The sequence below is a fragment of the Phaseolus vulgaris genome, chromosome 4 (genome assembly GCF_051622355.1).
Source record: "Phaseolus vulgaris cultivar YP4 chromosome 4, ASM5162235v1, whole genome shotgun sequence".
NCBI classification, from domain to species: domain Eukaryota; kingdom Viridiplantae; phylum Streptophyta; class Magnoliopsida; order Fabales; family Fabaceae; genus Phaseolus; species Phaseolus vulgaris.
The window spans coordinates 27,491,018-27,500,240 of record NC_143501.1 but is presented as its reverse complement, the minus strand read 5'-3'; positions in this window follow the sequence as shown (position 1 = coordinate 27,500,240).

Below are 9,223 nucleotides of genomic sequence, written 5' to 3'. Positions count from 1 at the left end.
AAGGGGGGCAGACAGAGGACAGTCATACAGAAGACCCTGAGGACACCTCAAACCACCACAAATTGCACAGCAGAAGTCCAACAAGTGAGCACCTCGAAAGGCATTAACAGAAGTCACTGGTCGCTGACCCAAGAAACGTTGAAAACACCCAGAATAAGCGCATATAACCTATCAAGGGAAAAGTCGTTGCACGTTTGCCTAGTTGAAGAAGGTGAAACCCGGATCACACCCTACAAACGCTACTTGGTTGATGGGGTACTCCCACTGGAGCCCATAGAGGCCAAAGTAATTAAGAAGAATTCGAGCAGCTATACCTTGGTGGATGGGAATTTGTTCAGACATGGGTATACTCACCCTATCCTGATTTGTGTAAATGGTGAACAATGCACGCGCGTCATGGCAGAACTCCACGAAGGGATATGTGAGAGCCATATCAACGGCCGAGCTCTCTCATCAAAAGCCATTCGCGCGGGATACTACTGGCCAACCATGAGGGAAGACTGCACGAAGTATGCACAACGATGCAAGCAATGCCAACGACACACTAACTGGCATAATGCACCCCTAGAGGAGTTACGATCGATCCACAGCCCATGGTCATTTCATACCTGGGGGATCGACATCCTGGGACCATTTCCTATAGCAGTTCGACAGATGAAATATCTCGTGGTTGCCATTGAGTACTTTACAAAGTGGATAGAGGTCGAGCCCGTTGCGCAAATCACAGCTCACAAGATCCAGCACTTTGTATGGAAGAACATAATATGTCATTTTGGAATCCCAAAACGCTTGGTATTCGATATGGCACCCAGTTTGCAAACCAACAGTTGGGCATGCTATGCACGGAGCTCAGAATAAAACAGGTATTTGCATCAGTAGAGCACCCCCAAACGAATGGGCAGGTTGAGTCTGCCAACCGAGTCTTGCTCTGGGGTCTAAAGAGAAGACTGGAAAAACTAAGGGAACTTAGGCATACGAGGTTCCTAGAATTGTGTGGGCCTACCACACCACTACCCAGTCCACCACCAGGGAAACACCTTTTAGTTTGGTGTATGGTTCAGACGCGATGATCCCTGTAGAAATTAAGGAGAGTTCACCACGCTTTCAAAACTTCGTGGCTGAAGAATCCAACGAAGATAGAAAGGTGAACATAGATCTATTGGATGAGGTCAGGGAGGAAGCATGCATCAAGGCTGAAGCCTTGAAAAGAAGGGTGGAGTACAAGTACAACTCCAAGTTGAGACCTCGGCAGTTCCAGGTCGTCGACTTGGTGATGCGAAAGGCCCACCCCTACCAACTAGAGAACAAGTTATCTCCCAAGTGGACTGATCCATTTCGTGTGACAGAGGCGCTTGGGAACGGGGCGTACAAGCTCGAGACCTTAGAAGGTGGGACAATTCCTCGAACTTGGAATGGAGCCAATTTAAAGTTCGGTTTCAGTTAATCATGTTATTGTACACAGTTAAAGGGAGACTCTTTTTCCCTTATCAGGGTTTTTTAATGAGGTCACCCAATAAAAATTTAGTTGAAAAAGATATATTTGCAAGTATGTTGTACAGTGCAATCAGTGAACCTCTCCCTTGGGTAAAATCTCCAAGGTCGGGAATAGTAAGGTTCTTAGTGAGTCTCCCTCTTTTGTGAGAACGCCAAGGTCGAGAACAATATGGTTCCCAGTTAAATATCTCCCTTGCCATTATATGCCAAGGTTGAGATCAGTAAGTGAACTTATCCCTTGTCTTTATAAGAAAAGGTCGAGAACAATATGGTTCCCAGTTAAATATCTCCCTTGCCTCTATACGTCGAGGTCGAGATCAGTAAAATGAACCTCTTCCTTGTCTTTGTAAAACAAGGTCGAGAACAGTATGGTTCCAGTTAAATATCTCCCTTGCCTTTATACACCAAGGTTGAGACTAGTGAAGTGAACCTCTCCCTTGCCTTTGTAAGTCAAGGTCAAGAATAGTAAGGTTCCCAGTAAAGTCGAACCTCTCCCTGGCCTTTACACGTCCAGGTCGAGAGTAGCATGGTTCGAAATAAGACATATCCCTTGCCCTTATACGCCAAGGTTGATAACAGCGAGACAACTGCCTTATCTTCGTATGCCAAAGGTAAGGCCAATTAAAGTTCAAGCAGGTTGGTGAAGGAACGTGCTGCTTAGGTAAGGACAGTCATCAAAATGTTGTTAGTCAACAAGACTAATCCAAGACAGGCAAGACAACTAGGAACAAGTTCGAAGAAGAAAGCATTCATGCATATGCAAGACAAGTTAAAAGAAGAAAAGACTCCAGGAATAATATATATATATATATATATATATATATATATATACAGAGGCATCAACTGTTTGTCAGGCTACAAAATAAATACAAAGGAGAATCACCACTAATCAGCGTCTACCAGCTGCCCATCAACGATTGTCTTCATCAGCCCAGTTTGGGAAAGATCCACCCCAGGGTGCAACAGGCAACCTGGGCCATGGCATCCTCAAACCCTGTTGCGTAGGACTCCACGGCATCCCAGGTGAGTTCATCCTTACAGATCAACTCCTCTCTCAGCTTGGCCATCTCCTCTTCAAGCTTGGCCGATTTTTCAGTCAGTTGAGCCACCTCTGCATCCCTGCTACCAAGCTTCTCCGCCAAGTCATCCACTTCAGCCCGAAGATCATCGTACCTGGCGTAGATCCTTAGAGTTTCTTGGGACTTCTCGAACAAGAGTTGCTTAGTCTCTTGATCAAACTTGTGAAACTCTGCCATCTCCAAGATCTTACCAGTGTCACGACGTGTAAGTTCTTTGACTTGAAGGGCGTCCCAGATAGTTGCTTCCTTCAGTTTCTGCATCTTGGACAGAAGAAGGTTGGACCCAACCAAAGTCTCCCCAAGGTACCTTGACACGTGATACAGCAGGGGGTTATCCTCCAAGTTCTCCAGCCTCTCCTGGTTCTGGAAGGATTGCAGCGCCCGCTGAAGAAAGACTGGCAGATCAACAAAGAGCTCACCACGGTCGCCCCCTGAAGGACTCTCCCCCTTACCCTTTTCCACCACGATGTCGCGAGGGGAAGAGGCAATGGCAGGGTGCTCCCTGTACGAAGGATCTCGACCGTCTTAGCCCGATGGCGCAAGAACAGCAACTTCAGTCTTGTGCTTCCTCTTGAAGATGAGGCCAGAGCAGGTATCCTCGTTCTCGGAAGCAGCAACCTCATTGACCTCGGCCACTCCTTTTAGCCTTTGGTCAACGGGGGCTGGGGTAGAAGGGACAGGAGCAAAGGGGCCTGGGGAAGCCTTCAGTTGAGCCACCACAGCAACCAACTGCCTCATTTTTTCGGCATTAATGATGAGAATAAAAAAGATGTTATTAATAGGAGGAATGGACAAGGGCCAAAACATTTAAAGTTCTTCTTATTATTCTTTTCAAAAGATGAGGCCCAAGCCCAAGAAGCCCAAGCCCAAGTAGGCCAAGCCTAAGCCCAATGGATGTCTCTTTTTGTCAAGCCTAAGCCTAAGCCTAAGCCCAAGCCCAAGTAGGCCGAGCATTAATAAATGAGCATCAATGGATGTCTCTTTTTGTCATTACTTTTGTGTAGTTTTTAGTAGAACTTTAAAAGGAAGGTGTAGATATTAAATAAGGGGTGCTAATGTACAAAACAAAGTCACACCTTCCATGTGACATAAAAGAGTAGGTGTAGATATAGTCTTAGGAGGTGCCAAAGTAGGAACGCAAGTCACACTTCTCATGTGACTTGTTTTGGCTCCAATTTTGAATAGTCTAGTTTTTTAATTGTGCCTTTTCATTTTCAGCCCTCTTTTACTATAAATAGAGAGGCCATGCTCTTGTAAATGCAAAATTGAAAAGTTGAAGAAAGGAAACTCTACTCAAATTGAGAGAGAATTGTGAAAGATTTGATCACCTTAACTAAGTATTTTCTTGTGAGCTTTGGAGGGCTTCAAGTGGCGGCAACTAGCACTCATCTTGGATCATCATCTCCAAGTGGCGTGTCCATATCCTTCAAGTCTTCATCCAATTAAGTTCCTTCTTCCTTCCATCTCCATTTCCATGTTTTTAGCAATTTCAATCGGTAGTTTGTCTTTTTAGGTGTTGTTTATTAATTTCCACCGATTATTCTTGTTCATCTTGTGTTCTACTTTCAATTCTGCACTTGTAGCTTAATTTGATTCTATATTTGTATCTCCAATTCCTTGTGTTGTTTCGATTCATTGTGGAATGGCACTCAATCTTGAGTTTGGTTAATCAATTAGAAGGATTTGTACTTCAATGATGATTCCTTAAGTTCCTCCACTTGTTCCTAATTGTTTGTCCTTGTTTTCAACTCTTAATTGTTGTCTTTCTTCACATATATTGTTGTGTTCCTATGCTGAAAAGTGTCTATGCTTGATTCAACTCACATCAATTAAGCACCATACCTGCATAAGAAGATGAAAGAACATAAGAATTTAAACCAGCAATGCACACAAGAGATAAGGGAGAGGGGGTACCAATATAGCCCTTTAGCACCTTAGGGTTGTATTCGAGCTTGAGTAACTCGACAGTGCTAAACACTGCTCCCAAGTTGGGTAAGAAGTGGCACTCCTCTCGTTCCCGTGTGGGTAAGTCCTCGAGGCCTCTGGGTTTCTTGAGCCCAGGTTCCTTCACCCAATAAAGGGGAGACCCATTCAAGAGGGTGGGGTCTGATTTGCTGCAGTGGATTTTGAAGAATTTCCCTTTGAAACCCTTGTATGATTGCTGGAAGAGGGTTGTACCGTCCCGTATCCGGGAGTTGACAAAGTCAAGGTCAAAGTCAACGCCAGGAGTCAAAGTCAACACAAGGTGTCGCCTAGGTGAAGAGACGCCAAGTACCAGCGTCGCCAAGAGGAAGCGTCGCCAAGGCAAGGCGTCGCCTAGGTGAAGGCGTCGCCCAACCAGGGCGTCGCCAAGATCAAATATCATTAAGGCAAGGCAATCACAGTGCGGTTCCCCGATACCCATGGGTAGGAAAGACCATGGAGGGAGCGACGCCATGGGAAGGCCTCAGGTCCCGATAATCCGGGGTAGTGATAAGGAGAAGAGAAAGGTGGCTTCAAGGCCATAATGATAGCATCAGTGTAGGGCAGCCTGACTCGTGAAGTACCCCTGCCACCCCAGAGACACCTTTCGGACAGATACGACTCAAGAGGAGGGTCACGCCCAGGGTAGCCGGGTGCAGGGTACGAGAGGAAGGCAGATACGCTCACAAAGTGAGTGATTAGAGGATTGGGGGCATGAGTTGGCACCCAAAAGGTCACCCCTTGCGCAGTAGCACTCCTAAGCAGGAGGACTCACACGAAGAAACGTCCCCAGATGGGGTCATGGCGCTGTGAGGCCCTCCACGTGTACGACAGCCAGGTCAGAATAGAAACACCATTTAGTCAGGTACCAGGTAATTAAAGTCATTTAATACAGTTTCTGTTTAGAGCATTTAAGGTACTATAAAAGCTCCCAAGCGTTTCAACATCTTAAATGCGCTACGTTTTCTAATTAGACGTGTTAATTAAATGCGTTACGTTTTATGATTAAAAGCGCTTTAAGACGCTTTAAATGCTAGGGTAGTTTAAATAGCGCTGAGAATGTTGGGAACGGGGTTCGAACTTTTGGCTAATTTTCCAGAAACACTCTAGTTGCTTGGTCGAGCCTTGAGGTTTTGACAAGGGACTAGGGGAGGGTTTTGGCCAGAACGAGAAAACAGACACTAGACACAGTTCCTTTTTACCACCTTTAGAGTACCATACGCGGTGCTCCGATACGGAGGTGCATAGTTTTTGGTGTTTCTTGCTGGCTGACTTGAGCGTCGGAATGCAAACGGCTGTTAGGGCGCCCTTTTGTCCTTCTTTGCAGGAATCCACAGGTAACCAGTGGGAAGGAGTCCCTAGCTGACGGTTGAGGTTGCGCACGAAGACGTCCCAGGCCAACCGGACAGAACATTTGGCGCTCACCGTGGGGCCGATATAAAACATCACTCCCATCGCAAGTTTGAGAAGATCTACCAAGTTATAGTAACGTTGGAGGAGGTTTGAAGAGACCGTGAAAATGGCCACCACAAGACGAGGTACTGCACGCGCAGCCCCAGCAGAACTGTCCATGCAACAGGTCCTGGAGATAATGCGGGGGCTGCAAGAGGATATGGCGGAGTCGAAACTGGAACAGGAACGCATGCATGCAGATCTCGAAGCCTCGCATGAGAGGAATGAAGAGCTCCATCGTATAAATGAGGAGTTGTGCCGGGGTTTGCGAAATAATCGGGGGCAACGTGAACATGACGAGATGGAGAACCTCTCCCCGCCAAGGGAGTTTTCCACTCCCTTCTCGCAGGAGATTCTGGATGCAGTGATCCCAAACACGTTCGCGGGGCCCAAGGTGATCTTCACCGGGATGGAGGACCCTGAGACGCACCTCTCTGCGTTTCACACACAGATGGTCCTAGTAGGCGGCTCTGACGCTGCCAAGTGCAAGCTCTTTATGAGCACCTTGACTGGGATGGCTATGGATTGGTTTATCAGCCTACCGGACGACCATATCACCTCTTTCCGACAACTGTCACGATTGTTCAGGGAACAATACCTAGCAAACAAGGCCCCGCCGCCGGTTTCCTACGATTTGTTTGATGTGAAACAGTATCAAGGGGAGACCCTAAAGGAATACATCAATCGCTTCGGGGCCCAGGTAGTAAAGGTTGGTACAACAGAGGAACCCATGATTGTGTACGCGTTCGTGAAAGGCGTATGCCCCGGCCCTTTTGGTGAATCCATCATTCGCAACCGCCCTAGGACTTTCACTGAACTACGGCGTCGGGCGGTGGAACATATCGCTTCTGAGGGAGAGGTGTGTGTGAAGCGCACCAGCGTCGTGCCCTCGCGCCCGAGAGGACCGACGCGAACTCAACCCGCCAGGGTCAATGAGACCACGACGAGAAGGAAGAAACCAGAGGGGAGACGCCCCTACGAGGCCAGAAAGCCCCAGCCCCGGGGTCCGGCGGGAGGCGATCGCCCGGCCAGAGAAAGAAAGAGGCCGGCGAGATACAATTTTGTGGTGGAACTGAAGGACCTGATCGCCGTGCCTAATATAGCTGAGAGATTGAGGCGACCGGCGAAGTCTGATAAGGTGTTGGGACCTCGGAAAGACTCTTGGTGTGAGTTCCACGAGGCTTTCGGTCACCACATTGATAATTGCCTGTCACTGGGTTACCAGTTAGATGAGTTGGTGAGAACCGGGTTTTTGAAGGATTATGTCGCGGAACCCGCCACGATCGCCACCCTGCCGCTGCCAGCGGAAGAACAAGCACACGAGACACCGGTTCTCGGCGAGGTCCATACCATAGCTGGAGGTTTTTCCGGCGGAGGACCCACCGCCTCCCAGCGAAAGAAATACGCGAGGGGGGTCAACTCGATCGAAGAAAGGATCTCGGGTGAGCCGTGGGAGTCGGACCTCGTATTCACGAGAGGGGACCTCCGAGACATGGTGTCGCACGACAATGACCCCGTGGTCATTTCGGTTGTCACAGCTGGAAGAAAGGTGCACAGAGTTCTTCTCGACCAGGGAAGTTCAGCAGACGTCATGTTCTGGTCGACATTCAATAAGTTACGGTTGTCCCCCGACCTTTTGAGGCCCTACACAGGGTGCCTGTATGGGTTTGCGGATAACCAGGTGGAAGTCCGAGGCTACCTGGAGTTGAGGACTACGTTCACGGATGGAGAAGCCTCGCGTACCGAAAGCATCCGGTACTTGGTCGTGAACGCCAACTCCGCTTACAATATTTTGTTGGGCAGACCGGCGTTGAACCGGCTGAACGCAGTAGCCTCCACGCGCCATATGAAGTAAAAACTGCCGGACCTCAGTGGCAAGGTGATAGTCATCAAGTCAGACCAGGAGGAGGCAAGGAAATGCTATGAGAACAGCCTGAAAACAAAGATAGGCGTGTTCATGGTGTATGAGCGTCCGCCGAGTGTCGACACGACGATGATTGAGGCGACGCCCGCTGGGTCAACGCCTAACGAGGCCATACCTGCGAGGGCGACGCCCGAAGCAGATGCACCCATGGAAGAAGGCCCTGACGACGCGGCGCCCGTGGAAGAGGCGGCGCCCGTCGAGGATGATAGCAGGGAACAACCGGCAGCTAACACCGTGGAGAGGGAGATTGGCGGCAAAACGTTTAAGTTAGGAAGTTTGCTGAGCCCAGAAGAACAGGAAGGGGTGGCAGAGGTGATTCCACGCCACTTGGATGCTTTCGCATGGTCCGCCTCGGATATGCCCGGCATCGACCCTGATTTCCTGTGTCATCACCTCAGCATGGATGCCAAAGAAGGAGAAAGTTTAACGAAGAAAGGCAGCTGGTGGTAAAGGATGAAACGCAGAAGCTGTTGAGTGCTGGCCACATCAGGGAGATTCAATACCCTGAGTGGCTAGCCAACGTCGTCTTGGTGAAAAAGGCGAATGGGAAGTGGAGGATGTGCGTGGACTTCACGGACTTGAATAAGGCGTGCCCGAAGGACTCGTACCCACTACCCAGCATCGACGCGTTGGTGGATAGTGCATCCGGTAGCAAGGTGTTGAGCTTCCTGGACGCATTCTCGGGGTACAACCAGATCAAGATGCACCCGAGAGATGAGAGCAAAACTGCATTCATGACAGAGACTTGCAGTTACTGTTATAAGGTGATGCCTTTTGGGCTGAAAAACGCGGGCTCCACATACCAAAGGCTAATGGACAAGGTCCTGGCGCCCATGCTAGGGAGGAATGTATACGCCTACGTGGATGACATGGTAGTGGCGTCGCAGGATAGGGCACAACACATGGCAGACCTGGAGGAGTTGTTCGTCACTATATCCAAGTATCGCCTCAAGCTAAACCCTGAGAAGTGTGTCTTCGGGGTAGAGGCCGGTAAGTTCTTGGGTTTTATGCTCACAGAGAGGGGGATAGAAGACGAAGCCCCGCTCTCAGTCCGCAGAGCTCGGGTAAGTCGTGTCCTCCGCTCTTGGTTTATTTTCGAACCTGCACCAAGGGAGATGAATGTGTCAGAGACACCATGAAGCAAAACACACACAGATAGAAAGCAATAAAGGCGGAAGTTTCTGGGGCAGTGACTCATACATATATACTTTTCGAGAGTTCCAGCGTTGAACTCCAAACTGATCAAGGTGGCGGAGTCAAAACCTCCCGCCTCAGCGAGAATCCGGCAAACCACCTGGTCATTCGGGGCTAG